Consider the following 26,440-nt stretch of genomic DNA (forward strand, 5'->3'; position numbering starts at 1 on the left):
GGGGAGACTTGGGGAGAAGAATGCACAAAATAATTATCTGAGAGTGTGGAGAATGAATTTAATCAGGAAAGTGAGGCAATGGTATTGATGGTGAGTCCCTGTTTCAGAACTGTAGTCAGAAATTTGAAATAAGTCCAGTCACCATGGTTCTGTCATTATTTTTTTCCCCTTTGACAAAATTCAGTGGACCATGGGCAAGTATGGAATAGGCACATGCTTGGATTTAAATGAGGATGGAGTTTTGCGGGGCAAGTAGAATGGAGAGAAATATGCAGGGTGCAGGGGAGGATTAGAGAGTTAAGGTGTTTACTATAAATTCTAGACTGGGTATGGAAGGAAGGGAAGAAGATAAAGAGAGTGATGGAAAGTAAAAACACAATCCTCTCGGTGAGGCTCAGAAGACCTCACTGAGAGCACAAAATCACTGGAGTGGGAGGACCGGAGTGAGTGTGCTGGGAGGATGGGACATGATTGACTTTTAAATCAAGATTTTAGTGGAATGTAGCCATTAACTATTGCTCTAGGAGTGGGTATCTTAAATGAGGGTCGGATAAAATTTAACACAGTTCAGAGAAGAATGAGGATGCATAAATGCGGAATCTTAGGATGCGGTTTGGAGTTCCACCATTGCCTAAGGAATGGGAGGTTGATGTCATTGGTCCCAGACGCCAGAGTGTTTAGCCATTGGATCAGCCTGTTCCATCTGAGGACACAGTACTTTCGATACATACAACTTTAAATAGCTTTCATCAAGAGGTTGTTTTCCTTTAATATTACTTGCTCCTCCACTGTTATGTGTGAGAGAAGGAATGGGGCCTGGCCAGGGCATCAGAAATGCCAAAGCAAGTCATGGAAGAAGCAAGTGACAGTCAGAGCAGATTACTGCATTGGGAATGAAGCACCAAAACTGACAAGGTTGAAAAAGCAAACAAGAAGCAGGAATAGGAAAACCAGAGTGAGGTCCCTAATAATAATGAGAGCTTGTATTTATTGAGAAGTTACTATGACAAGCATTTCACCTGTATTAATTCATTTACTCTTCATACAAGCTTCTAAGGTAGATACTTAACCACAGTTTACAGATATGAAAACAGAAGTACAGAATGGTGAAAATTGGTAAAAGGCACCCAGTTAGGAAGTACCAAAGTCAGGAAGGAAACACAGAGCCTGGATCCAGAGCCCAGTGCCTATACCACGCCTCTGGGCTACAACTCCAGGTATGCCCAAGGATTTGCTGCCCAAGCCAGGACATGGGGAATCATCCCCAGTTTCAAGTTATTTCCTCATTGAATTGGTGCAATTGGTTCTGACCTCTAAATATCTCTTATTCTGTTCACTGTTTTCCATCCAAATGCTACTACTCTGCTCCAAGCCCCCTTTCATCAGGATTACAGCAATTACTTCTCAAAAGGTCTCCCTGTATCTTGCCTTGGCCTCTCCAAGCTAAGCTCCTTAGCGGAGCTGGAGAGATCTTTCAAAAGCGCAACCTTATTATATCACTTTCCTTCTGAAAACCTTACGATCGCTTTCTCTTGCCCTTGGGATAAAATCAACTGCATAAGGAAGTTTGAGAGGCTCTCCACGGTTTCACCCCTGCTTACTTCTAGAACTTTCTTTCTTTCTTCTCTATCCTGTACAATGTATACTTCACCTGTACTAGAATTGTTTCAGTTATTCAAAAGATACTTGTTCTCTGGCATCTGGGCTGTTTCATGAGACGTTTCCTCTGCCTGCAACACGCAGCCCACCCTTCTCTCCCTCCCCCATCTGTTTTCAGTTTTCAGCAACTGAAAATCCAGCTAACAATGGCTACAACAATGAGATATGTATAATGTCCTAGCAAGAATTCCTAATCTAGATGTTTCCAGGGTTCAAAGAATCAGCCTCTTTCTATCTTTCCATTCTGCCATTTTGGAGTGTTGCCTGTTACCTTTAAGCTTATCATCTAAGGGTCCAAGATGGTGGTTGTAGGTGGTGATCAATACTCTGATAAACCACCCAAGTCCCCTTCAATGAAAGCACCTGCTGACCCAGTTTTTGAGAGAGCTGTTAGCAGACAGCCTTTAGCTGTCAGCTTCTTTAGGGCTTGGCTCAGTGCAGAGAACCACATTGCACAAGTTACAGATCTTCTCCGGTAGGTGTATTGTGTTCACTATATAAAGGTCAGGCCATCTTGTCCCAGTGGGGAATGATACTGAAGAGATTTTTTTCCAAGAGTTCTCGGTTGGCTCCAGGCATTATATTTCAACTTCTTTCCAATCTGGCTTCTGCTCCCTTTCTTTTACAGGTATGATCCCAAGGGCATTCCCAAACATCCTGCATGCCGAACTCTATCTGAGAATATACTTCTAAATGGCAATAGTTGGTATCCAGGTGATCAGGAACAGCAACCAATGAGATGGCATTTTTGAGCTGGGTCACTTGCTGCCAGGGTAGCAAGGAAGATCCCGTTAGTGATGGTCAGTGGGTCCCAAATAGTCCCTACAAAAACTAGTGATGCAAATGCTTGACCTTTCACCAGTGGTGAATTGGGTTGGTATATGAATGGAAAAGAATGCACTAGCTGGTGTAATTTATCAGGGCTTTGAGAAATATGAAATAGTAACTATAAGAACAATAGAACTAGGTGGTTAAATTGAGCTCTGGAAAAAGGTAATAAAAATCTGATGGCAATTAATAGCCAATTAAACACGAGGAGTGAAAATCAGAGGGCCTTGTTGGAAACATACAAAGAATATCTCGGGCTTCCCTGGTGGCGCAGTGGTTGAGAGTCTGCCTGCCAATGCAGGGGACATGGGTTCGAGCCCTGGTCTGGGAGGATCCCACATGCCGCGGAGCAGCTGGGCCCGTGAGCCACAAGTACTGAGCCTGCGCGTCTGGAGCCTGTGCTCCGCAACAAGAGAGGCCGCGACGGTGAGAGGCCCGCGCACCGCGATGAAGAGTGGCCCCCGCTTGCCACAACTAGAGAGAAAGCCCTCGCACAGAGACGAGGACCCAACACAGCCAAAAATAAATAAATAAATAAATAAATTAATTAATTAAAAAAAAAAAAAAAAAGAATATCTCATCTCCTCCAAAGGCAGGACAGAGAAAGCTGTGACCAGCCCTAGACTTAATCTTCAGAGTAACACCGCTCCAAAAAGCTTTAAACTTCCAACTAAAGCAGGTCTCTCTGAGACTCCTCAAAGTGATAGGACGCAAACTCTAAACATTGTATCTCCTGCATTAGGAGCAGCTTAAATCTCTTACTTAGGTTTTGCAGCTGAAAATCTTTTGCTTTCTTCTGGACATCTGTCATCTTCCCAGGACACGTGCAGCGCAGGGGTCACCTGAGTTTTTGAGGTAATATTACAAGCAGAATCCGAGCAGCCTCTCTGCAGCTCACAGGATTACATGAGGGACTTCCCCTCTCTGATTTACAGCCACCTCTGAGACTGAGGTTTTCTGCTTGATTTCTAACTGCCCAGCACTATGTGCTCTCAGGGGACAATCTGAAAAATCATGGACCTTGCCCAGTGAGATTTCCTTCTTTGAAGAGTGAATCTTCTCAAGTTTCTTCCTACTTTTGGCTTCTCTTCAGTGACTTTACATAGCTGTTTTATATATATTTTTCCAGAGCTTGCAACTGCTTTCTGTGGGAGGGTTTGTTTCATACAAGCTACTTCCGAATTACTAAAATGAGAACTCTCAATATTAGTTTTTTTGAGTAAGGAAGAAGTAGAAGATGACTGCCACACCATCCACCCACCATCAAATAATACCACGTTGCCTTGCTAACTCCTTCTAAATGTTTGGATTTTAGCTTAAACATCTCCAGCTACAGATGATCTGTCTTCCTTAACCTGCTGGAGCGGATTACCCCTACACATCTCTGATACATGTTTCTACCGTGCCCTGTACTTTCAGCTATCCCAACACCCATCACAGTTTATGGAAATGACGTGTTGAGTGTCTTTTTCTCTAAATAGGCTATACATTCTCTGAGGACGGCAAACATGTGTGTCATATTAATTGCTGTACTCCAGGTTCTATCACGTGGTAGACAAATGAGAAAGATAAATGAATAAAGAGCGAATAAATTCAGATAGATAGGAAAAGTCGTATAGTTTAGGATTACAACATAGAACAGAAAAAGAGAAAAGGTTCTGAAAGTCTTGAACTCTAATTGATGTGGCCTCCACCAGCTGAATACAACTCAGTGGCCAATACTTGAATGTCTGTCTCATCTTCTTACCCATGAGTTCCTCACAGGATCCCATGACAAAGCCCATCTAAGTTGAGACTAGGGTTAAGACAGCGCAGGGGCAGATGCCACTGAGAATGGTTCCTGTATTTTCTCTGAGCAATTTGGACTTTCTGTTTTGAAACAGAGAAGCCAGACATCACTTGAGAAGAGAGAGTACAAACGCCTTAAATGCCAGGTTGCATTATCTGATCAATTATCCTCCTGTTCTGGCTGACAAGTCAACCCAATCAGCCTGCCATAACCTAAAGATTCTAAACAGATATTAGGCTTTCCATGCTTTGACTACTTCTGACACATGCATTTTGTGCCTCAGTTTTTGTTCATAGAGTTGGGGGTTGGTAAATATATATTTTTTGCATTACATGTTGAAACATTGAAAGATGAATATTGAGACATAAAAAACACTTCAGTCAGCACCTATCACCTACTAAAGCAATTAATCAAACACATACTTTGTTAACTTTCTCTTGTTCTGTTATGTTTTATGACTCTATTATTATTTCAACACAATAAAAGGAATTAATCTTTATTGCATGGAAAATGTTTGGGAGGCAGAGAAAAGGGACTTAGCTGTCAGTCTCAATCTCTTGTTTCAAATCAATCATCAGGACAGACTGAATTATTTTTAACTGTGATGCATTCATTAAGCCTTATTGGAAACACTTTAATGCATTATAGGATTTCCTACACTATCAGAATACAAATCGTCCCTTGGCATGAACTTGTTCTACAACTCAGTTGCCCTTGCATTATCTGCCTTCTCTAATAGGATATGAAAAATTTCGGAAATTGACGATAGAATAGCAGTTACAGCTTAACCCACAAGCTTGTAAGTGCCTTGAGATGGAAAGGCACAAATGGAAACGCAGAAGAATTTTTTAAATCTAGAAATAATTAATTAATACTAGAGGAGATGCAAGGCTTCTCAGGAGGACCCTTATAAATACATGATGGAGTTCACTGGTTTCTAGAACTGAAGGTTCCTTGGACAAGGGGGCAGTTTTTCTACATCCAGTGTAATTCAGGATGAGAGGCAGAGTAGCCATAAACATTCATGCAAATAAGCAGTTATCAATGGATTAACTTATCGAGCATCCATTATGGCATGAACAATAAAGCAGGAACTGTTTTATTAAAACATGTAGTCCCTATTGGTAAGGCACTTTAATCTAGTTGGTGAGTTTCAGAGGGGAATAAAGTATAAATTGTTTAAATCAGTATAAGAAAAAGTCCAGCAGATTGGTATGGACATATGTGTCATTAATCAAGTGCAGGAGAGGACAAATTGGGATACAGTGTGGGCTTGAGGGGTCCTGTAGATCCAGGAGGAAGGTTAATTGTGTCACACATGCCTAGGAATAAAGAGGAAAACCATTGCAGTCTTAAGGAGAATCTTGCAGAAATGTTTGTAAGTGGCTTCACACATTTTCTTCTCTCTGGTATGAGTTAAGTGTCAAACTTGAAGACTCTACCAAGATAAATCTACGTGAAAAATCTTAGTTGCAAAACATGTGATACTTCCTTTAAATTGCCTCTCCAAAATGACTCTATTTTGTCCTGCAAAAAAGCCTGGAACCATCCATCAGGTCTCTGTGTGACCTTGGACCAATTATTTTACCTCTTTGAGCCTCAGTTTTCTCATCTGAATAAGAAAGCTCAGAACTAGATCACCTTTATGATCCCTTGTTATTCATGTGTAGTGTTAAGAACAGTTCTTTCATTTTCATTGGGTGGAAAACAGGGATCAGAAAACCCAGCTGACTTCCTTGCTCTGATTTGTTGATCCATCTCTGCCTTTCCAGTCCGTGCCCTTGCCCCATTTTGCTTGGCTCGGGCGATTCCCCCTTGCTGCCGAGAGAGTGAAAAGGTGAAGGGAAGTGGCTTGTTCTGTTCTGGTTAGTTATTCAATTCTAAATAATTAATATCATTCCTGTACTCCATCACCTTGAAGTTGTTGGATGCCAGGGAGTATTAATAAAGGATAAGTTTCATGAGGTCAAAAGAAAAGACTCCAAAACATTTCTTATGGTCAGCCAAGCAGAAGGCTGGGGGAAATAGGGTTAGGAGAAATGAAGGAGGGACAGGAAATACATGTGTCATCTAATCTCGAAATTCTCCAGTAGGTAAAGGAGAAATATTATAATTGAGAATTCTCCACCCAGAATCAAGCCAGTGATAAATTAATATCTTTGTGGAAAAATCAGTAACAACAAGGTTTGCATTGAGCTGAAAAGTCTCATTATAAAATAGAAACATTTGAGCTGCGTTTGTTTTATTTCCCTTAAAATTAACCCTCTGCAGAAAAGAGCCATCTGAAAGTGGCAAAAAGCACAAATCATCTCCCATAAAGAGCTTCTTCTATAAATTACCTCTAGAAAGACTGGGGCCTGGCTCTGTGATCCAAAATATGAAAATGCACTGATGACCCAATGTAGAGAGATTTTTAAAATTAAAGGCATGCTGTGTCTCCCCCAAGGATGCAGTCTGTAAAGGGCTGGTTACCACAATTGTGTTTAGCTATTTGATAGGTGTTCTAGACCCGGAGAGAATGTCATAAAACACATGTGGTCTGGGCAACACTGGGTCTATAAGATGCCAAACAAACACATTTTTTAAAAAATATTTATTTATTTATTTGGCTGCACAGGGTTTTAGCTGCGGCACACAGGACTTTTGTTGCCATGTGATCTTCATTGCGGCATGTGGGATCTAGTTCCCTGACCAGGGATCAAACCCGGGCCCTCTGCATTGGGAGCGCGGAGCCCCAGGAGAGTCCCAACAAACACATTTTTAAAAGTCATCTTTAGAAAGCATATTATTTATTTATATGTTTTAAAATGAAACATTACCAACTAAGCTGAATTTCACCAAAGTGTATGCTTCTTTGAGTGTGACGTGTACACAGAATAGCCTCTGCACACATTTTTAAAACTCTGGAAACGGAATACTACCTCACTCCAAAAGCTGTCATTGATATCTGTAGATCAATAAAGGTAAAAATCTAATAATAATCAAACGCTAATTATGTATCAGACATTGTGTTATGTGCTTTGCATACATTATTATAACAAATCCTTACAATCCAATGATATAGCTACAATTATTACCTCCATTTCAGAATGAGGGATCTAAGACTCAGAAAGTTTGTTACCTTTCTCAAGGTCAAAAGAGTGGAAGCCATCTCTGCCTAGCTAAGGACCTGGCCTCTTAAACACCATCATACACTGATACACTGTGAATATGAATAACCATCATAGTTAACAGTGAAGTTTAACATGTACTATTCAGTTAATCCTCACAACATCCTTCAGTATGTTGTTATCCTCTCTAACTCACAAATGTTAGAGCTGAGCTTTTGAACACTGAGGAGACAAAGTCACATGCCAGTGGAAGTGAAGCAGGACAGGCCCACAGACTCATGTCCTTCCCAGCAGGCCGCCATATATCATGGCAGCAAGCAAGGAAGTGAGACACAGAGTGTTGGCAAATGGATATTTGACAGTGTGCAGGGTATGAGCAGACAAATAGACCAGTGGAGTAGACTTTCCAAAAATAGACCTTAGTCCATGTGGAAATTTGATATGCGTGACAAATGTAGATGCTCTAATCACTGGGGGAAACAATAGACCTTTTAATAAATAGTGCTGGGACAACTGGGTAGCTATTTGGAAAAAAGGTAAAAACTAGATCCATTCCTCATACCATACATGAGAATAAACTTTAAATGGGTCAGAGATCTAAATGTAAAAACTAAGACCAGTAAGTACTAACAGAAAACATAAATAAATTCTCCTTTAACCTCAGTGTAGGGAAAGGCTTTCTTTTTAAAGCCATTTATATGGCTTAAAATTCAATGCTAATAAAAGAAAATAGGGACTTCCCTGGTGGTACAGTAGTTAAGGATCTGCCTGCCAATGCAGGGGACACCGGTTCAATCCCTGATCCGGGAAGATCCCACATGCCGCGGAGAAACTAAGCCCGTGTGCCACAACAACTGAGCCTGCGCTCTAGAGCCTGCGAGCCACAACTACTGAGCCTGCGTGCCACAACTACTGAAGCCTGCGCGCCTACAGGCTGTGCTCCACAGCAAGAGAAGCCACCGCAATGAGAAGTGCGCACCACAACAAAGAGTAGTCCCTGCTTGCCGCAACTAGAGAAAGCCCGCGTGCAGCAACAAAGACCCAATGCAGCCAAAAATTTTTTTAAAAATTTAAAAATAAAAAAATTTCAAAAAATGAAAGAAAATATTACAAATTTGATGACACAATAATTAAAAAGCATGGTTTAAAAAAACACAATAAATAAAGTGAAAAGACTGCTGGGAAACTGGGAAGTATTTTATACATCACAGTTAAGGTGCAGTGATACACTAATAATATATAAAATCCAATCAGAGTTTATTTAAGTGATGCAAGGCCGGTTCAATATTTGAAAATCAATCAATGTAATGTACCATATTAATAGGTTAAAAAAGAAAAATCACATAATCATGTAAATCAATGCAGCAAAATTATTTAACAAAATTTAACACCCTTTCATAATTAAAAACCTCTCAGAAAATAAGAATAGAAGGTAATTTCTTGAACTTGATAAAGAATATTTTCAAAGAAACTACTACTAACATTATAGCTAGTGAATGCTTTCCCCCTAAGATTAGGAACAAGGCAAGGATTTACACTGTTATTCAACATTACTGTTGGAAGTTCTGGCCAGTGCAATAAGGTAAGAATAGGTAATAAAATGTATATGGATAGGAAAAGAAGAAATAAAACTGTCCCTATTTGCAAGTGACATAACTGTGGTACATATAAGTCCCAAAGAATCTACAAAACAAACAAACCTCCTAGAATTAATAAATGAGTCTTGCAAGGTCACAGAGTAAACAATAAACATACAAAAATCAAATCAATTGTGTGTCCATATGCTAGTAATGAAAGTGTGAGCACCAAAATTAAAAAGCTCAAAAAGCAAAGAAAATAGATATGAACTTCACAAAATAAGTACAGAACTTGTGTGCTGAAAACTAGGAGATGCTGATGAAAGAAATAAAAGATCTAAATATGCAGAGACCTCCTGTGTTCATGGATTGGAAGACTTAACATAGTAAAGATGTCAGTTCTCCCCAGATTAATATACAAGTTTACCATAACTCCTATCAAAATGGCAGCAAGATGTTCAGTAGACATAAACAAGATTATTCTAGAATTCACATGGATAGTCAAAGGAACTAGAATAGATAAAACTATCTGAAAAAGAATAAAGAGGGAAGATTCAGTCTGAATCTTACTGAATAATTATTGTATTCAGTAAATACAGTAATTGGGACTATGGATCTTGGTGAAGGGGGGAGACACACAGCATAATGGAATGAAATGGAGCACACAGAAATATCCCTAGCCAAAAATGCCTAGCTCATTTTTGACAAAGGTGCAAAAGTAATTCAATGGAGGAAATATAGCCTTTTCAACAAATGGTGCCGGAGAAAGTGGGCATTCCTGAACCAATAAAAAACAGAAAAGAAATCTCATCTAAGTCTCACACTGTAGACAAAGATGAACCCAGAATAGATTATGGACTTGAATGAAAAACATAAAACGCTAAAATCTGGGGGGAAAATATGATAGAATCTTCAGGATGTAAGGCTAAGCAAAGAATTCTTAGATTTGACCTGAAAAGCATGATCCGTAAAAGGAAAAATTGATAATTGGGCTGCATCAAAATTTAAAACTTTTTTTCTCTGTAAATAGCCTTAAGAGGATGAAAATACAGGCTACAGTCTGGGATAACACATTTGCACACCACATATCCAGCAATGGACTGGTATCTAGAATATGTAAAGAACTCCCAAAACACAACAGAAAAACAAGCAAACAATCTTATTAGAACATGGGCAAAAGACATGAGCAGACATTTCACCAAAGAGGATATATTCATGGCAAACAAGCATAAGAAAAGATGCTAAACATCACTAGCTATGAGCCAAATCCACCTTAAAACCACAATGAGATGTCACTACATACTTATTAGAATGGCTAAAATAAAAATAGTGACAATACTAAATGCTGTTGAGTATGCGAGAAAACTGGATCACTCATACTTTGCAGGTCAGAATGTAAATGGTACAGTCGCTTTAGGAAACAGTTTGGCAATTTCTTAAAAACCTAAACATGCAACTATAATAATGACCCAGCAGTTGCACTACTGAGCATTCATCCCAGAGAAATGAAAACTTATGTTCCCATGAAAAGCTGTACAGAAATGTTTACGACAGCTTTATTTTTAATATCTCCCATATGAAGTAACCCAAGTGTCCTTCAACAAGTGAATAGTAAAACTGTGATACATCCATACTATGAAATACTACTCAGCAATAAAATGGAATGAGTTATTAACATACACAGCTATCTGGATGAATCTCCAGAGAATTACGCTGAATGGGAAAAAGCCAGTCCCAAAAGTTTACATTCCATTTATAAAACATTCTTGAAATGACAAAGTTATGAAAATGGAGAACATGATAGTGGCTGCCAAGGGTTAAGAAGAAGGTGAGGGAGGAGGGAAGTGTGTGTGGCTCCAAAAGGGCAAAATGAAGGATCCCTGTGTTGATGGAAATGTTCTGTATCTTGAGCGTGTGAGTGTCAATATCCTGCTGGTGATACTGCACTATGATGTTGGAAGATGTTCACATTGGAAGAAACCAGGCAAAGGGTCTATAGAGATTATTTGTATTATTTTTTCAATTGCATGTGAATTTACAGTTATCTCAAAATAAAAAGTTTAGTTAAAAAAGGAAAGACTTCCCCAGTAATATCACGTGCCTCCTGATAGGATGTGCAAAGAAGGCCACAACTTCATTTCTGTGATATTTCTGCCCCCAAAATGCATAACCTGAGCTTAATCCTGAGGAAATCTCAGGAAAACCAAATTGGGAGACATTTCACAAATAATCAGACTCTACTTTTCAAAAACATCAGAGAATTAAAGGTAAAAAAACAAAACAAAACTGAGGATTCTTCCAGATTAAGGTAGACTAAGGACAGCTGCATACAATGTGGGATTCTGGATTAGATCCTGGACTGGAAACCAAGGACATTAATGAAAAATTGGTAAAATGTGCTGGTTTGTAGGTTAGATCATACTATTGTTTCAATGTTAATTTCCTGATCTGGGTAATTGCACTGTGATTTGGAGGAATCTGAGTGAAGGTGATACGGATATTTTTATGCAATTTCTTCAAAATTTTTGTAAGTCTGAAGTTATTCAAAAAAAATAAAAGCATAAAGAATGTTAAACATGTTTAAATCATAAATTAACGTTGGGTAAATAGATGAGAAAAATAAAGACTGGTCCTTTTTATATTGCTTAGTGAAATCGAATGCCTAAAATCTGAAATATTCTGCTCCAGTATGGTGGCCAAATATCTCTCACCAGCCCAGACAAGGAGTCACCCTGGAGAGTCCCACTGCTGTGTTGCAAAATAGGGAGTGGCAGGTTGTTTTTGTGCATGACAAAGAATCATATTCTTCAGGAGAAGATAGATTTTTAAGGCTGAGAATAATTCTAATTTGTATCCTCTCAAACCCACTTGGGTTCTTTTCTTTCAAAGGAAAACTTGCAGCTCTGAGTGGTCGCTGTTGTGACATGAGCAGGCAGTGGCTGTTTAATACATTTTGGCCTGACAGTAGGAGAATCGGATCCCCTCAACCTGTCATCTCCATCCTCTGGTTTCATTAATTTTTCCACTCGGCCTCTCTGTTCTGGGGTAATAGCAGCTAAGGCAATGCAGTCTCTAACAGCAGTCAAAGTGGCATAAATATTAGTGATAATTGTACAGTACAGTAATTGCAAATAGCGGTGATTAATTCTGACAATAATAATTGTCCTAAGAACAATTGATTTCCTTTCCAGTCATGCCCAAGTTTCCCATGAGAAAGCTTTAAAATGGTTATTATTATTAGTGTAAGCTTTGGGGAGAGAAGGGAAGTTGAAAAGAATGGTGATTACTTTGGATTTGTCGGCACTGATTCTTTGTTAGTATGCAGAAGAAGGGCATCCATGGTACTGCAGGAAGCACTGTCCTACCTTACAAGAAAATCAGCCTGACTCTGAAAGTGGGGATGGGGGGAATGCAACTCACTGAATGTGGATCACACAGTCACAGCCAAGAATTTCCTTAAAACTATGATGACACAGCACAGGAAATGCAAAGACAAATTCTTACTTGGGTAATAACTCTCTCTTGCGTAAGTCTTATCCAAACCTGTGTGATTTATTTTTGAAATCTTCCTGATGTAGCTATCTAAGCATTATTATCCATTTAATGTACGCTAATAGATAGAAATATGAGGCAGTAAACTGCTTCTTTCAGACCATTGAAGAAGTCAGTGATGAACTTAGAATTTAAGATGAAACAGCCACGGCTCCCATTTTTATTACCAAATTAAGAAGCTATACCAAAATCTCAGGGCTAGTTTCCTTCAGAGAACTCCCCTCACCCCTCTTATTCTGGGCTAAGCCCATATGTAAATGAACACCAGACAAAATTTATCACCATGTGTTTACTGCTCAACTAAAAACCTATCATTCTATAGTATATTAATATTCAAGTTGCTCTTAGTGATTAACATCAGTTTTATTTCAGTTGCTCTCCAAACTGGGGGAATACTATTTCTAAATTTATTAACTAGGGTCTGATTTTCCTGTTGTGCCAGTAAGTTATTTGATTTTAGGGTGGTGTGTACTTGTATGCATAAACTAAGTGGTAGCAACCGAGCTTTGAATGCTCACCTTATACTTGACTTTATGCCCTTACATCCACTTTCACATACTTGTCCTTCAAAATAGGCATGGACTCAGAAACTGATTAGTAATTTTCCTAACTGTTTTTCCCAGATTCTACTGGACTCTAAACTTCATGAAAGCAAGGGCTTATCTCTACCTCCTCAGCTCATTCTGATGTCCTGAGCATGTCCTCAGTCCTAGTACTGATGTCCTAGTACAGAGTCTAATATAATACCGATTGTAGGAGATCAATAAATGTTTGTTGAATGAATAGATAGATGCATTACACTCATTATCTCCATTTATTTCATAGCTCCTGGTACTGACTTTTTTGACTGCTGTATTAATCTTATCTGACTACATTCCCCCAGCAGGCAGGAATTTTAAATGTATCGGTTAGGTATTGCTGCATAAAAAAATTACCCCAATATGTTACACATTAAAACAACAGATATTTGTTACCTCACACAATTCCTGAGGGTTAGGAATCTGGGTTGTCAAGGCTCAGGGTTTCTCACTGAATTCTAGTTAAGCTGTTGGCCAAGACTATAGGCTCAACTGTAGCTGGATAATCCACTTCCAAGCTCACTCACCCGCTTGTGGTTGACCAGAGACTTCGGCTCCTTGCCAGGTGGGCCTCTTCCTAGGGTTGTTTACAACTTGTCTTCCCCCAGAGTTAAGTAATCTGAAAAAGAGAGGGAGACCAGGTATGCAACAGGACACACGAAATGGAAACCACAATCATTTAGTACCTAATCTTAGAATGGCAACCATAATTTACTGGTGGCAAAACCCAATCCTGGTATAATAAGGGTGTAAATATCAGGAAGCAGGGATGACTGAGAGCCAGCTTGGAGTTTGGCTACCATAATGGCTTTGCAAGGTGTTATATATAGCCTTCTCTCTCAAGCATATGTAATATGTGGCAATAATAAATTAGTTTAGATGAGGAGGATAATCCTTTAAATGAAAAAGGACAGAACCATTTTGGACTTGAGAACCTCTGTAGTGGGAATTATGTTAAGTTTATCTCACAAGATTCTGACGCTCATCCTGAATGTAGAAGCGTTGGAGGTAAAGTGAGAGGTGGGAGTCCAGGGAAGAAAAAGAAGACGACCAAATGAAGGAGGGGACAAATGTCTATTTGCATGCTTCTTGCACAGGCAATAATGGGTACTCTTCAATTTCCCAAATTTTAATCTCTTATGAGCAGGGAAATCCTGTATTTCTACCAAAAGTTTGAAAAGGCTAGCTTAATAGTATGAAACAGGGTGAGGGAATGGTTGATAAATTAGTAGGATGACTGTATAATTTATTGTCTGACCAAGACACTATTCAGAGCAAAAAGAAGGGTGATTAATAATGATGCCACAGCAACAGACATAAATTGAGACTGTCCAGGACAATCTTGGACACATGTTCACCCTGTAAATTAGAGCCATTTATTTTGGGCCACTTTTACTGTGAGGAGCCTGGAAGAGCGAGTTTTGTGCACAGTCCCTTGAAACTTACCTTTTATGCTTTCCACGAGAATATCTAACCCAGAAAAAAGGAATTAAGAAGGAAGCAGGCAGCACAGTGTACTATTTCTTGACAAAGGACAGCCTCTTGGGGAAGGATTGATTTGTAAGTATGTTGTCTAAGAATTCATGTCCCTCTCAAGGAAATTACCAGTCATGAGGGATTTGAACAAATCTTTTACTGCAGTTACCTCATATCAGTTGCAAAGAGAGATTGTGTTTAATTTTGCAAAATTTCTTTTCATATGCATCTAATTAAAGTATCTGTTGAGTCCATCATGTTGTATTCAAGTTAATTGAATAGAAAAAGAATTTAATGGTTCCATATTAGATTTTCCTGGTTAATGTCACAGCCATCTATTGATTTTTTTTAATTAGAGATTTTTGTTAATGGATTTGAACAAATTAAAATCTGTCTAATAACCAGTGCTCCTCTGGCAGTTCTCAGGACACTTGCTGGGATTTAGGGGAGTCTGCGTTTTCAATGACAGATTCTATAGAATTCTAAAATGAGATTAGAATTCCTGCTGATAAACTTCATTATGCCATGGATTTTTTCCCTCCTCTTAAAAATAAAATTTTTAGAGAGGATTTTTAGGGATACAAGTGTATAAATAGTAATACTCATTTGCACCCAAACACAGATTATCATGCCTAATGCTCTACACAGCCCAGTGCAATTGTTGGAATTCTAGGTAGAGGGTTGTGCCCTTGATTTTTAGGCTCTGCCGTAATGGTAAGAGAATCACTCAAGGTCTTGCACAAATTTTTAACATGGCTATAAGTAGAAAAAACAATTGTATCCAAGGTGATCATATTATAATCCACTCCCCAATTGCCTCTGTTTTTCTTTTTTTTTTTTTGCATCTCCAAAACACCAATATAGGAAGCCACAACAGTTGTCCAGGGGCCTTGGATTAATCTTAGAAAGGATACTTACTCTTTTTTTTTTTTTATTTTCAAGGAGTAACATTTAGTCCTAGCCTTGATGCAACAAGGACCCATTCCTGATGGTTTGAGAGGGTTTAAAGTCAAAAAGGGGTTACACAGTATTCTTACTGTAACTTGTTTCTTCCTAGAAAATCACTTAAAATTCATTCTGGACTTGAGTCTGCTGTAGGACAAAGAGAAGATTGAGGGAAGCTTAAGGGTAAAATAGAAAGTCTTCAGGGTCAGCATCTGGTCCTGGAGAAAGGTAAAGATGAGGCAACAGAGCAAGGGAAAAAGAAAACTTCACCTTCACAGACGGGTGGACTCTGGAGCTGTTCAGAGCACACCAGACCCCTCGTACTATTCCTTTCAAAAATGGAAGAAACGTCCTGTAAAAACCCTCAACTTCACAGAATCAGATTTACAGGAGAACTATCACAGGTAACCCTCAACCCACCACTCAGGTAGCCTCTCAGCTGTCACATACTCAAGTCTTTAGAGACTCGACTCAGTCTCCCTGCCATGCAAGGAGAAGTGGTTAATCCATTCCCTTTTATCCCTTTGAATCATTTCTAAGGAATAAAATCAGGAATTCACCAAAGACAGTAACAAAGCCCACTTGGTTTCACATATTCCCTATAAAGATAAAAATCCTTCCATTTATATCTTTCAGGCTCTGCACGCCCTATCTATTCACCCAAATCCCATCCACCCTTTCATTTCCTAGAACTCGATAAAAACTCCCCTGAAGACTGCCACTAAAATTCATCTCATCTCTCCTTTATCTGAATACTGGCAGTGCATGCAATATGCAGAATAAAATTTAGTGCTTAATTATACGTTGCCTTGTATTATCCTTTAACTGTTTCATGCAAGTATAAGGGAGGTAATATTTTATAAATATATTTTTGCAATTATCTCCCACATTTAATAATATTGACCTCCCCACCAATTTCCTGTCCTCCCAACACACTCATTGTCTTTCTCTCTTTCCAGAAAAATATCCATTAGAATTGTTCCAAGAGAAATTCACATGATAGTCAACATTTTTGTACGGATTACTACATGCCAGTCACTTTTCCAAGCACTTAACATATGCAAATTCACATAATCTGCACAACCACCCTGTGATATAGGTAATATTGTTCTATTTTGTTTTACTGATGAAGAAACTGAGGCACAGAGACATTATATAACTTACCCAAGGGCACAAATCTAGTAAGTGACAAAGTGAAGATCCAAATTCAGGGGTGTTGCTTCAGACCGTGTGCTCTTAACCTCTTCACCATACAGAGAGAAAGATTTTGTATTCAACTTCTGATATCTAGATTGGGTTTTGCAGCAAGCTGGAGGTCTGATATTCAGTTTATGTGAATAGATGACCTCCCATTGAATAAACCATGAACCAAACCTAAAGGATCCAACCACAGGGTGCTTTTCATCGTACAGAGGGGACAAGCCCTTTGGCCATCAATGGTACGGGTGTGAGGCTTATTTCCCTAAGTAGAAGAAGGATCTGACTTAGAGAAAGTTGGAATTCTGAGTTTTTCCCTTTCAACCAGAGAAGTGATGGGGAGAAACAAAAGGAAGACACCAATGACCTTGTTCCTGTCTAAACTCAACCAGTAGCAAGAGAAACTTTAGCAACATCTATAAAATATGGGGAAAACAAGAGTGACTCATCCTTGCCCGTATCTTGGGGTTTTCCATGGCCATACGAAAATAAAAGCCTTTAGCTCAGAGCCATGACCTATATAATGTAGGGACAGTGATATGGGGGATAGCAGACATTTGAGTACTAGCTGGTCGTGAAATCACGTTCGGGGCTCCCTATGGACTCGGCATGGCAAACAAGCCATGTAGAAAGCCCTGTGTTTTCTGAGAGGGGTTGCAGAGAGGTTGAGAGCGATGGTGGATTGAAAAAGACTTGGTTCAGGAAAAGGGACAGCGCTGGGCTAAGACGTTAAGACAGAGGCCAGTGGTGAAGTCCCCAGCTCACTCTGAAGGCCTGATGAAACCACTTAGCCTTCTTTGGGACTAGACCAGAAGGCAGACCACCTGGCCACACCTCCTGGGGATCAGGGTTGACCCAGAGGAAGCCAGGTAGATCTGAGGACTCCTCTTCTTACCCAAAGTTCCATACAAATGCACTAAGCCCCTCTCTTATATCTGAATACCATTTGGCAGTAGTGGAGGGGGAGTGAAATATAAAAGCAATTGCCCGAAGAGACTGAGTTATCCACACCACTATTACTTACACCAGCGACACTGAAGAGGGGAACTTTGTAGAAAACAAAAGCGTAAGCTGGAGGGGGACTCTTTAGATCAGAATAGCTTGCAGTATTATTATCCGGTAATACTGGATAATATTGTCTCCACTACCCTTTGGGGGTTTGTCACAAAACTCAGATGAATTAGAGAAAATATCAGAGAAAATATCAAGATCATTTTCTCTGTACATCCAAGGTGTTCTCTGAGCAGATCTGAAACCTCACTATCTGGCTACATGATTTGATATTTTCTCCTCTCCAAGCTACGCCCCTTCAGATTAGGGAGTGGCGTATCCTTCTTTTATATTTCCTGCTGGCTCAGCTCACAAGGGGGCACAGCAAGTGCCCAGAAATACTTGTTGACACACTGCCCCAGTGTGAAGGGAATGAATCTCTCTTGTACCTTTTCCCAGCCAATTAAAAGAAAGAAAATAATACACGTATGTGATTCTTTTTGGAACAATTTTCTTTCCTCGCGTCTAAATGTCTTCTTGGTAAGTGTTGGTATGGGAATCTAATCTGGCTTCCTCTGCCTCTGTAATAACCCAGGGAACAGCTCCAAAAACCAGACAAGCCAATTAGTAGTGCATCTAATTTTTGTAATTTCCAAAACCCTCCATCACAATGAGGCTATTACAGGAAAATTAACCTCTAGCAGTTGAAATTACTCAGTGTGGAGTTTAGCCAGGGGCAGGAAACAAAGCTGACTTTCATAGAAAGAAATCACCGGACTTTTCCTCTCAAATGACTTATCTGAAAAGTCAGCCAAAATGTGGAAACCTTGTTATTCCACTGACTTTTACATTCCTTTGGCAACCAGACAGTTGAGGGCAGGCTTAAGTGAGGGAGGCAACAGAGTGGAATCAGTTTGGAAGGACTGATTTCCACCCAATGGCCTTGGGTGAATGAGCATGGAGGGCAGAAAATAGAACAGAATCCAAGAAAGGAAGCAAGCAAACAGCTTCTAAAACAATGTCTGACACAGAGGGCATAATGATTGAAGGCTTTAATGAGTGAATGAAGATTTGAAGTAGGTATGTGTCAGGCAACATAATAGGTATATTCATAAGAGTTGAGGTTGAACAGATTTTTTTAATATAAATCAAATCTCGTGTTCAGTGCTGTGAGTGAAATACACCAGGAGTTGTTATTGTTATGTTTTAATAAGGAAAAAAATAGCTTTTGATAAATCTGTTTTGCAAATCTGTGACTTTTCTATTTTTTTATGTTTTTAACACAGCCCATGAAGTGACCTGATTTTTTTCTCAGGAAGTAGAACCCAGTGAGGAGCTCCCCATACTTCACACACCAGGCCAATTCAGTAAAACCCCGCCGACAACTTCTTCCTTGAGACAGGTATCCAGGAAGCATCCACTTCCCTTGCTAGCAGCCTGCGACGCATCTGAGTTAGAGTTTGGGGAAGCTGCCTTATCTATGTACATAATCTGAAGTTCTGGGTTGTATTCTGTCAATGAAAAAATGCCGCCTGCCATATCAGTAAACAAAAGATGTTGTAGCCATTAAGCCATCACATCACAGCCTCCCCAGTGACAGCGAACCCTGAGGGAGCTCAGGATGGAAACAGGATGCCAGACATCAAGCCATCAGCCACCCCCAACGATGCACCCTGAGGAGACTCAGGATGAGAAAGCACAGGATACTGGCCCCAGAGAGCTAAGGTGCAAATCAAAGGAATGGTTTCAATGAGCCCAGACTGTTGTATCTTCCCATACATAGAAAAGCACTAAATTCATTAACTTGAGATGTCTGGTTTTCTTTAATTAACAGTAATCTTTTGGATTCCAAATATACACTACCAAATGTAAAACCGATAGCTAGTGGGAAGCAGCCACATAGCACAGGGAGATCAGCTGGGTGCTTTGTGACCACCTAGAGGGGTGGGATAGGGAGGGTGGGAGGGAGGGAAATGCAAGAGGAAAGAGTATAGCCCACTCACTTGGTTATAAAGCAGAAACTAACACACCATTGTAAAGCAATTATACTCCAATAAAGATGTTAAAAAAGAAAACACAACAGTAATCTTTTGAAGATCCGACCACCTGCTCTTCGTTGCAAAAACTGCCATATATCCTGGCTCCTTCCTTTCTTCTTTAGAGCAGTCCCTTAGAACTATCTGAGAGGCTGCATCCTGGGCTTAAGTCCTCAGTTTCGTCTGCCAAATAAAACTTAATTCTCAACTTTTAGGTTGTGCATTTTTTTTAGTCAACAATTCCTTCAGCAAGTAAACCTGGTTAGAATAAAAGAATTTAGCAGGACCCTCTATTTATTCACTGAGTGGATGAAACAAAACTTCCATTTACTTGGTATTACGGCCCTGATAGGATGTTAACGCTCTTATCGGTGCTGTCGGATCCTTTCTCTAGAATGTAAACTTATTACCACTTATGCAAGTCTGGTCATTGAGACCTGGGAGCTAATCACTGTTTCTCTAGCAATAACCAATAACGATTAACTAGAATCCTTATAAAAGCAAGAATGGAAAGACGTCTGGGAGGATGAACACTTACCTACCCAGCCCACAGTCATGTGTGGACAGAGCAGCTGGGCAAACTCAAAGAATTCAGAGTTTTTCTCTGGAACTGCTCAGGCAGAACATTAAAAGAAACAGCGCTTCTCACACTTCAACGTGAACCACCTGAGGATTGTATTAAAAATGCAGATTCTGCTTCAGGATGACTGAGGTGGGGGCCAGGATTTTGCATTTCTAACAAGCTTTAAGGTAATCCTGATGCTGCTGGCCCAGGGTCCACATCCTGAAAAGCATGGCACTAGATAACATGACACTTGTTTGGAATCCAAGCTAAAACTTGTAGAGGTCAAGCTCTTTGCTTTTTTCCCTTTTCTTTCCTTACTGCTCTCTGTGTAAGCAGCATAAATGTCAGCGGAAGAGCACTCAAGCTGCAAACAGCTGTGGTTATGGGGGGACTATGGGAGTAAAAATGGAACTGTTTTTTGGCATCAAGTAAACATTACCCTTTACATGGGACCAAATGATGAAGAATTCTGTGCTTCTACTTTTGCGCTGCATTGACTGAAGGTTTTGACGTTCAGGGAAGTAACTTAACATTTACAAGCCCACTGGGAAAATGCTGCTGAGATGGGCATTAATCAGAAGCCTGCAGGAGGATAATCCTAGACGACTTTCCTTAAAAAGCAGTAACAAATAACCAGCAATTTTCCTTTTGCCTCTATGTAAAGGCTCCCAAACCACTTTGCATATTTTATGCCATGAACTCTCACATTACTAAATAATAAAATGGATGACAAAACTATCAAGCTGTAGGCATAGCCTACATCTATGTTGTGAAATGTGAAGATAAATGTGCAAAATGACCAGCTCACCTGGTAAGGTCAATAGCCAAGCTATGAATGAACAACAGAGGTCTGCATCTCACAGGTTGGGCTTAGAAATCCTTTTCTGAAGCCATTACAATATAAAAATTCTCATGAAAACAGCAATCCTTGGTGATGGGTAAACTGGGGAGTAGATTCAGATCGGTCTTGGACTTACTGAATTGTCCTTTTCACACAAAATACAGAACTAGGAAAAGCCCCAGAAGGGTATATGTTGTGAGTTATAGTTTGTTATTTGCTCTTTCTGCCAATTAAAATAAAAGGCAAAACAATCTGAAGTAAAAGCAGATTGAACTCAGAATTATCCAGAAATAAACTCCACTCCACGTGGTAAAATATTATGTACTGAGATTAGATGATCCTGCCTTATGCCTGCAAACTTACCTTAAATAAGAGACAACAAAACACCAGAAGCATGGTTAAGAATGCAGGTATCTTTAAAATCTACAGCTTTAGATTTGAGAAGAGAATTCTAAGAGCAAACAGAGATACAATGAGTAAACCACTCCAGGGCTAGATATATGTTTTCTTGCTCTGTGATTTGGAAATTGGGGGGAAAAAATCAAAATGAAATCAGTAAAAAAATCTACAGCATAGAAAAATGGAAAACAAAGCACTCAAAGTATATCACATATCAAAGTACAGATAAAGAATACGTATATATACATATATATTTTAAGACAGTACAGAAGACAAATTTTAAAATATATCACTTTGTACTCTTAAAAATTTCAAAGAAATATAGGGTTTATATAATATAAGATTAGAGATAAAATAGTAAAACAGATTAATATTTGATATGAAAAGGAGGCTTGGTGATAAGCACAAAATTTTTAACAAGTAAAATAAAAAGAATTTTTTTTTAATCTAAAACTATAATCACAGATTTAATGTCAGCATTAAAGAGCATATTTGAATCTAACAGAAATTAAATTAGTGTTATGGAGAGCAAACTTGAAAATATTTCAGAACTTATTGGAAAAGAGATAAAAATGAAATCCTGATGATATATATGGAAGAGAAAGAATTATGATCTAACGTAGAGATAATTGATGTTTCCAAGAAAGAGGACAAATCAAACAGAAGAAATAATTTAAAATATGATAGACAAAATCTTTCCTAGACTGAATAAAGTCATAATCCTGCAGATTAAAAACATCCCTAAGTGCATGTGGTAACATAAGTAGAAGACTAGCTTCCATTTTTAACTTGGTAAAATTTTTAACTTTGAAGCAAACAGAGAGATGGCTACAAGCTCTCTTTGGGTCATTTTTGTTGGAGGGAAAAACCACTCCAAAACTTAAAACAATAACTATTCTGTTATGCTCCCAGATTCTGGGGGTCAAGCATTTGGAAGGGGCTCAGTGCAGATGGCGTTAAAGTCAAAATGCACCTGACAATTAAAGATATGATTTTATTCTGGCTTTTGCAACAGAGAGAATGTTCATTAATGAGAAGAATCACAGAGAAAGGAAAGGGGGATCTGGGGCTTTACAGAGGCAGGTAAACAGGGGAGTCATTCATGAATCATACGGGAGTCATGAGGAAGGATGGAGAGGGTCTTATCTTGGAAAACGTGAGGGCAGGGTGGTCCTTTCCAGTTAGTTGTTTCCCGGCATAACAAGGGTGGGAGCATTTCTCAACCATCACTGCTTTCTGGGAACTCAGGGCTCAGTAAAGTTCAACATTGTCAGTGACTTATCTCTGCCCCACGGCATCTGGGAATTTAGCAAGGAATATCTGATGGCTGGAGATGACTCTGTGGCTGGAATCACCTGAAGCCTTCTTTATTCACACATCTGGTGCCTTGTCTGGGATATCCTAAGGGCTAGGATGACAAATTGAAGTCTGTCCTATCAACAGAACTTGGCTTCCCCTCAGCATGGTGACCTCAGGATGGTTGGACTTGTTTCCTTGCAGTTCAGGGTTCCAACTGTGCATTTTCCAAGCAAACTAGACAGAAACTGCATTTCCTTTTGTGTCCCAGTCTTGGCAGTCAGATTGCATCACTCCTGCAATATTCTAGTGGTCCAAGCAGTCACAGCCTGACAAGACTCCTGGTGAGAAGAAAGAGATGCTCAACTCTCAAGTGAAAGAGTGTCAAAGTATTTGTGGCCTTCTAAAAAAATAGCCAAAACCAATACTTTGACTATAAATTATTTATATTCTGCCACATGAAAAATATACTCATTCCCTCTCCCAAGATTCCCAAAGTCTCATCCAACTGCAGCAGCAACTCAAAGTCTAGGATCTGATCATCCAAACTGGGTCCAGGTGCAGATGAATTTCCTCAGGTGTGGGTCTTCAAATATGGTTTGTCTCCTTCTGGAGATTGGTGAGCACAAGAGACGAGTTATCTTTGACATGCCCAACAAACGAACCATAGTGGGACAGGCATAAGATAATAGATATAATAGATAGCCTTGTTCAAAATCAGATAAATGGAAGGCACACAGAAGTCACTGTTCCATAGCAAATCTGAAATTGAGCTGTGTATGTGCTGCTGGTTCCCTGATTAGGGCTCTGTCCTATTCCTTGGGAGTTATCTTAGGGTTCTTCAGAGAAACAGAACCAATAGCATGGGGATAGATAGATGATAGATAGATAGATAGATAGATAGATAGATAGATAGACAGATGGTGTGTGTATGTATATGCATCTATCTATCTATCTATAGAGAAAGATTTATTTTAAGGAATTGATTCACGCAACTGTAGGAGCTATCAAATCTGCAACCTGAAGGACAGGTCAGCATGCTGGAGACCCAGGGAAGAGTTGATATTGCAGCTCAAGCCCAAAGGGAGTCTGAAGGCAGATTCCACTTTTTTTTTTCTTTTTTTTGGAAGAACTCGCTCTAAGATTGTCAACTGATTGGATGAGACCCAACCACATTATGGAGGGTAATCTACATCACTCAGTCTATTGACTTGCATGTTAATCACATCTAGAAAAATACCTTCACAACAACACCTAGACTGGTGTTTGACCCTAAGTTAGACACCATGGCCCAGTAAAATTGACACATAAAATTATCACATTGTTCTTCCTGGCTCTTGGCTTCACCCTCTGAGTCATTCTTCCTTTTCCAAGAAAAACTGAGTTTGCAAATGAATAGTGTTCTCAGGCTGGGAGTCTAACGGTCTCTGTATGCTTTATGTTTTATACTGTTTGTACTGTCTCTGTCTTTTTTAGGTAAAGTTTTGCTTCCACTTCCACCTCCTCCTCATCATACAAAAGCAAAGTCTTAAAGATGTGTTCTGTGCAATTCTAGATATGCTACATGAATGAACTCATTTAATCTTCACAATAGCCCTATGAGATAGGTATCATTTTCTTCTTCTATTCAGGGTAGAAAATAAAGTAAATGGAGAGTAAACTTGCACAAAATCACACAGCCTTACTCACAGAGCTGGGATTCTAGCCAAGTATTCTATCCACACACTTGCAGCTACTACACAGCACTTGTCACATGTAAGTAGATGCTTCCTGGACTTCCTGGACTGGACCAACTCACCCTCCCTAATCAACACTGACAGTGCACTAATATTTTGAACTAACTTATTAAAATTAATGAACATGTCAGAGGCAATTGACTTGGTTATGGGAAACAGACAGCTGTCCACTTTAGTTAGATCTTTTGGAGAAGTCAGGAAACAGCAAGCCTCGTGAACTAATAGATTATGGTTATAGGGTGAAGCCAAGGGGAGGGATGGAGCAGGGAATTTGGCCCCAATAACCTAGTGACTGATTGTGTAGAGTCTGGTCAAGGAGCAAAGCAAGACCTTCCTATTTTATTATTTCTCTCTGTTCTTAGAAGAGGGAAGAAAAGATGTGTCAGCTGTAACAGCGATCATATGTTGTATAATTACTGTGCTTCTCACATCCAAATAACTGGCTGTTCTCCTGAATTTTCCATAAGTGGCAAAACAAGTTATATTACAGAGCAGGAAGGAGAAAGTAGTGGGACACAATTTAAACAGAGTTTCTATTTGGGGATCTTGTTTACTTTTTTTTTCCTCCCCCTGCTTCCTTTGATTCCTCTGTCATTTTCTTTTCCCTATTCTTTTTACGTAACCTCTTGAAAAAAATAACTCTGTAAAAAGAAAAAATTATATATGTTTTCTTCCCTTTTTTTCCCCCAAGAAGTTGACCCTTGAAAGTCAGTAAGTTAAGAAAGAGGAGAAAAGACATGCCTAAGAAGTTTGAGGGAGGTGACCACTCCACAGTGTAAAAGATTGAAGGGCTCCAAAAACAGTCCCAGATTCTAAAGGGCATTCTCTCCGGCCATCCCCTGCCCTGCCTGAAATCAGAGCAGATGCGTCTGCCGGCCAACCATCTGTCTGCACATGTGCAAGGGCATCCTATGGTTTTTGTGTGAGAACTAATTGCTTGCTTCAACAGTGTGGCAGGTTGGGTGCATGAAAATCTAGTGTTCGATAGGGATCTGCCATCACTCATTGCTCTCCTGCATCTTCCCTTTCCTTTTCCCAGAGTTTGTTTTTAAATAGAGTGTGCACAATGTATGTAATTGCCTCACAACTAAAATTCAGTCTTTGGAATTGGGGGCAGGAGAAGTCAAAGAACAAGATACCTTAGATCAAAGATACTGGGAAAAGAGCACAATATTTAACAAGGTGCAAGTCCAGACCAGGGACCAACAAAGCAATCACGCCTCTCAGGAGGTACCCTGGGAACATCCCTAAAATCTTCCCTTTTCCTCAGAATTGCCCTCTTCTCCTCCCTTTACTTGAACTAGACATTGAGCCAGAACACATCCGGTGATGTTCACTGTGGACCTCTTCTGAGGCCCCTCATTTCAAAACAGTTGGAATGAGCTACCCAGGAACACTTGGTAAAGAGCAATTAAATGCCACCCTGCACGTTCATGCTTAATTATCTTGCTAGAGACACACTGTAGCTCACTGCATCTAAATGCAAATTTGTGTATTTGAGATTTTTATTGGATTTGATAAGTCAAATGATTGCTACTTTACATGGAAAGGGGTTGGGGCTGATGAACTGTAGGAGCCCACGTGAGCAACGAGACAAAAATTTCCTTGATTAATTTAAAATAAACCTCCCTCCCCCTGTGGTGTCCCTTTTCCTGAAATTTGATTTCTTTTTTTGTGCTGCTGGGCTCATTTTGCTGATAAGGAAGATGAAGGTAAATAGCATTTTGAAGAGCAGACTTAAATAAGGCCAGAACACAGTTGGACAAGGCAACTTGCCCCAAGACTTGGGTCTGTGTGCTGACCACTATGTCAGTGATTTTCAAAGTCTGGACCATATCTTACAGCATTACACACACACACGCACAA

The sequence above is a fragment of the Balaenoptera borealis genome (assembly GCF_965194805.1).
Source record: "Balaenoptera borealis genome assembly, chromosome: 21".
In the NCBI taxonomy this organism is placed as follows: Eukaryota; Metazoa; Chordata; class Mammalia; order Artiodactyla; family Balaenopteridae; genus Balaenoptera; species Balaenoptera borealis.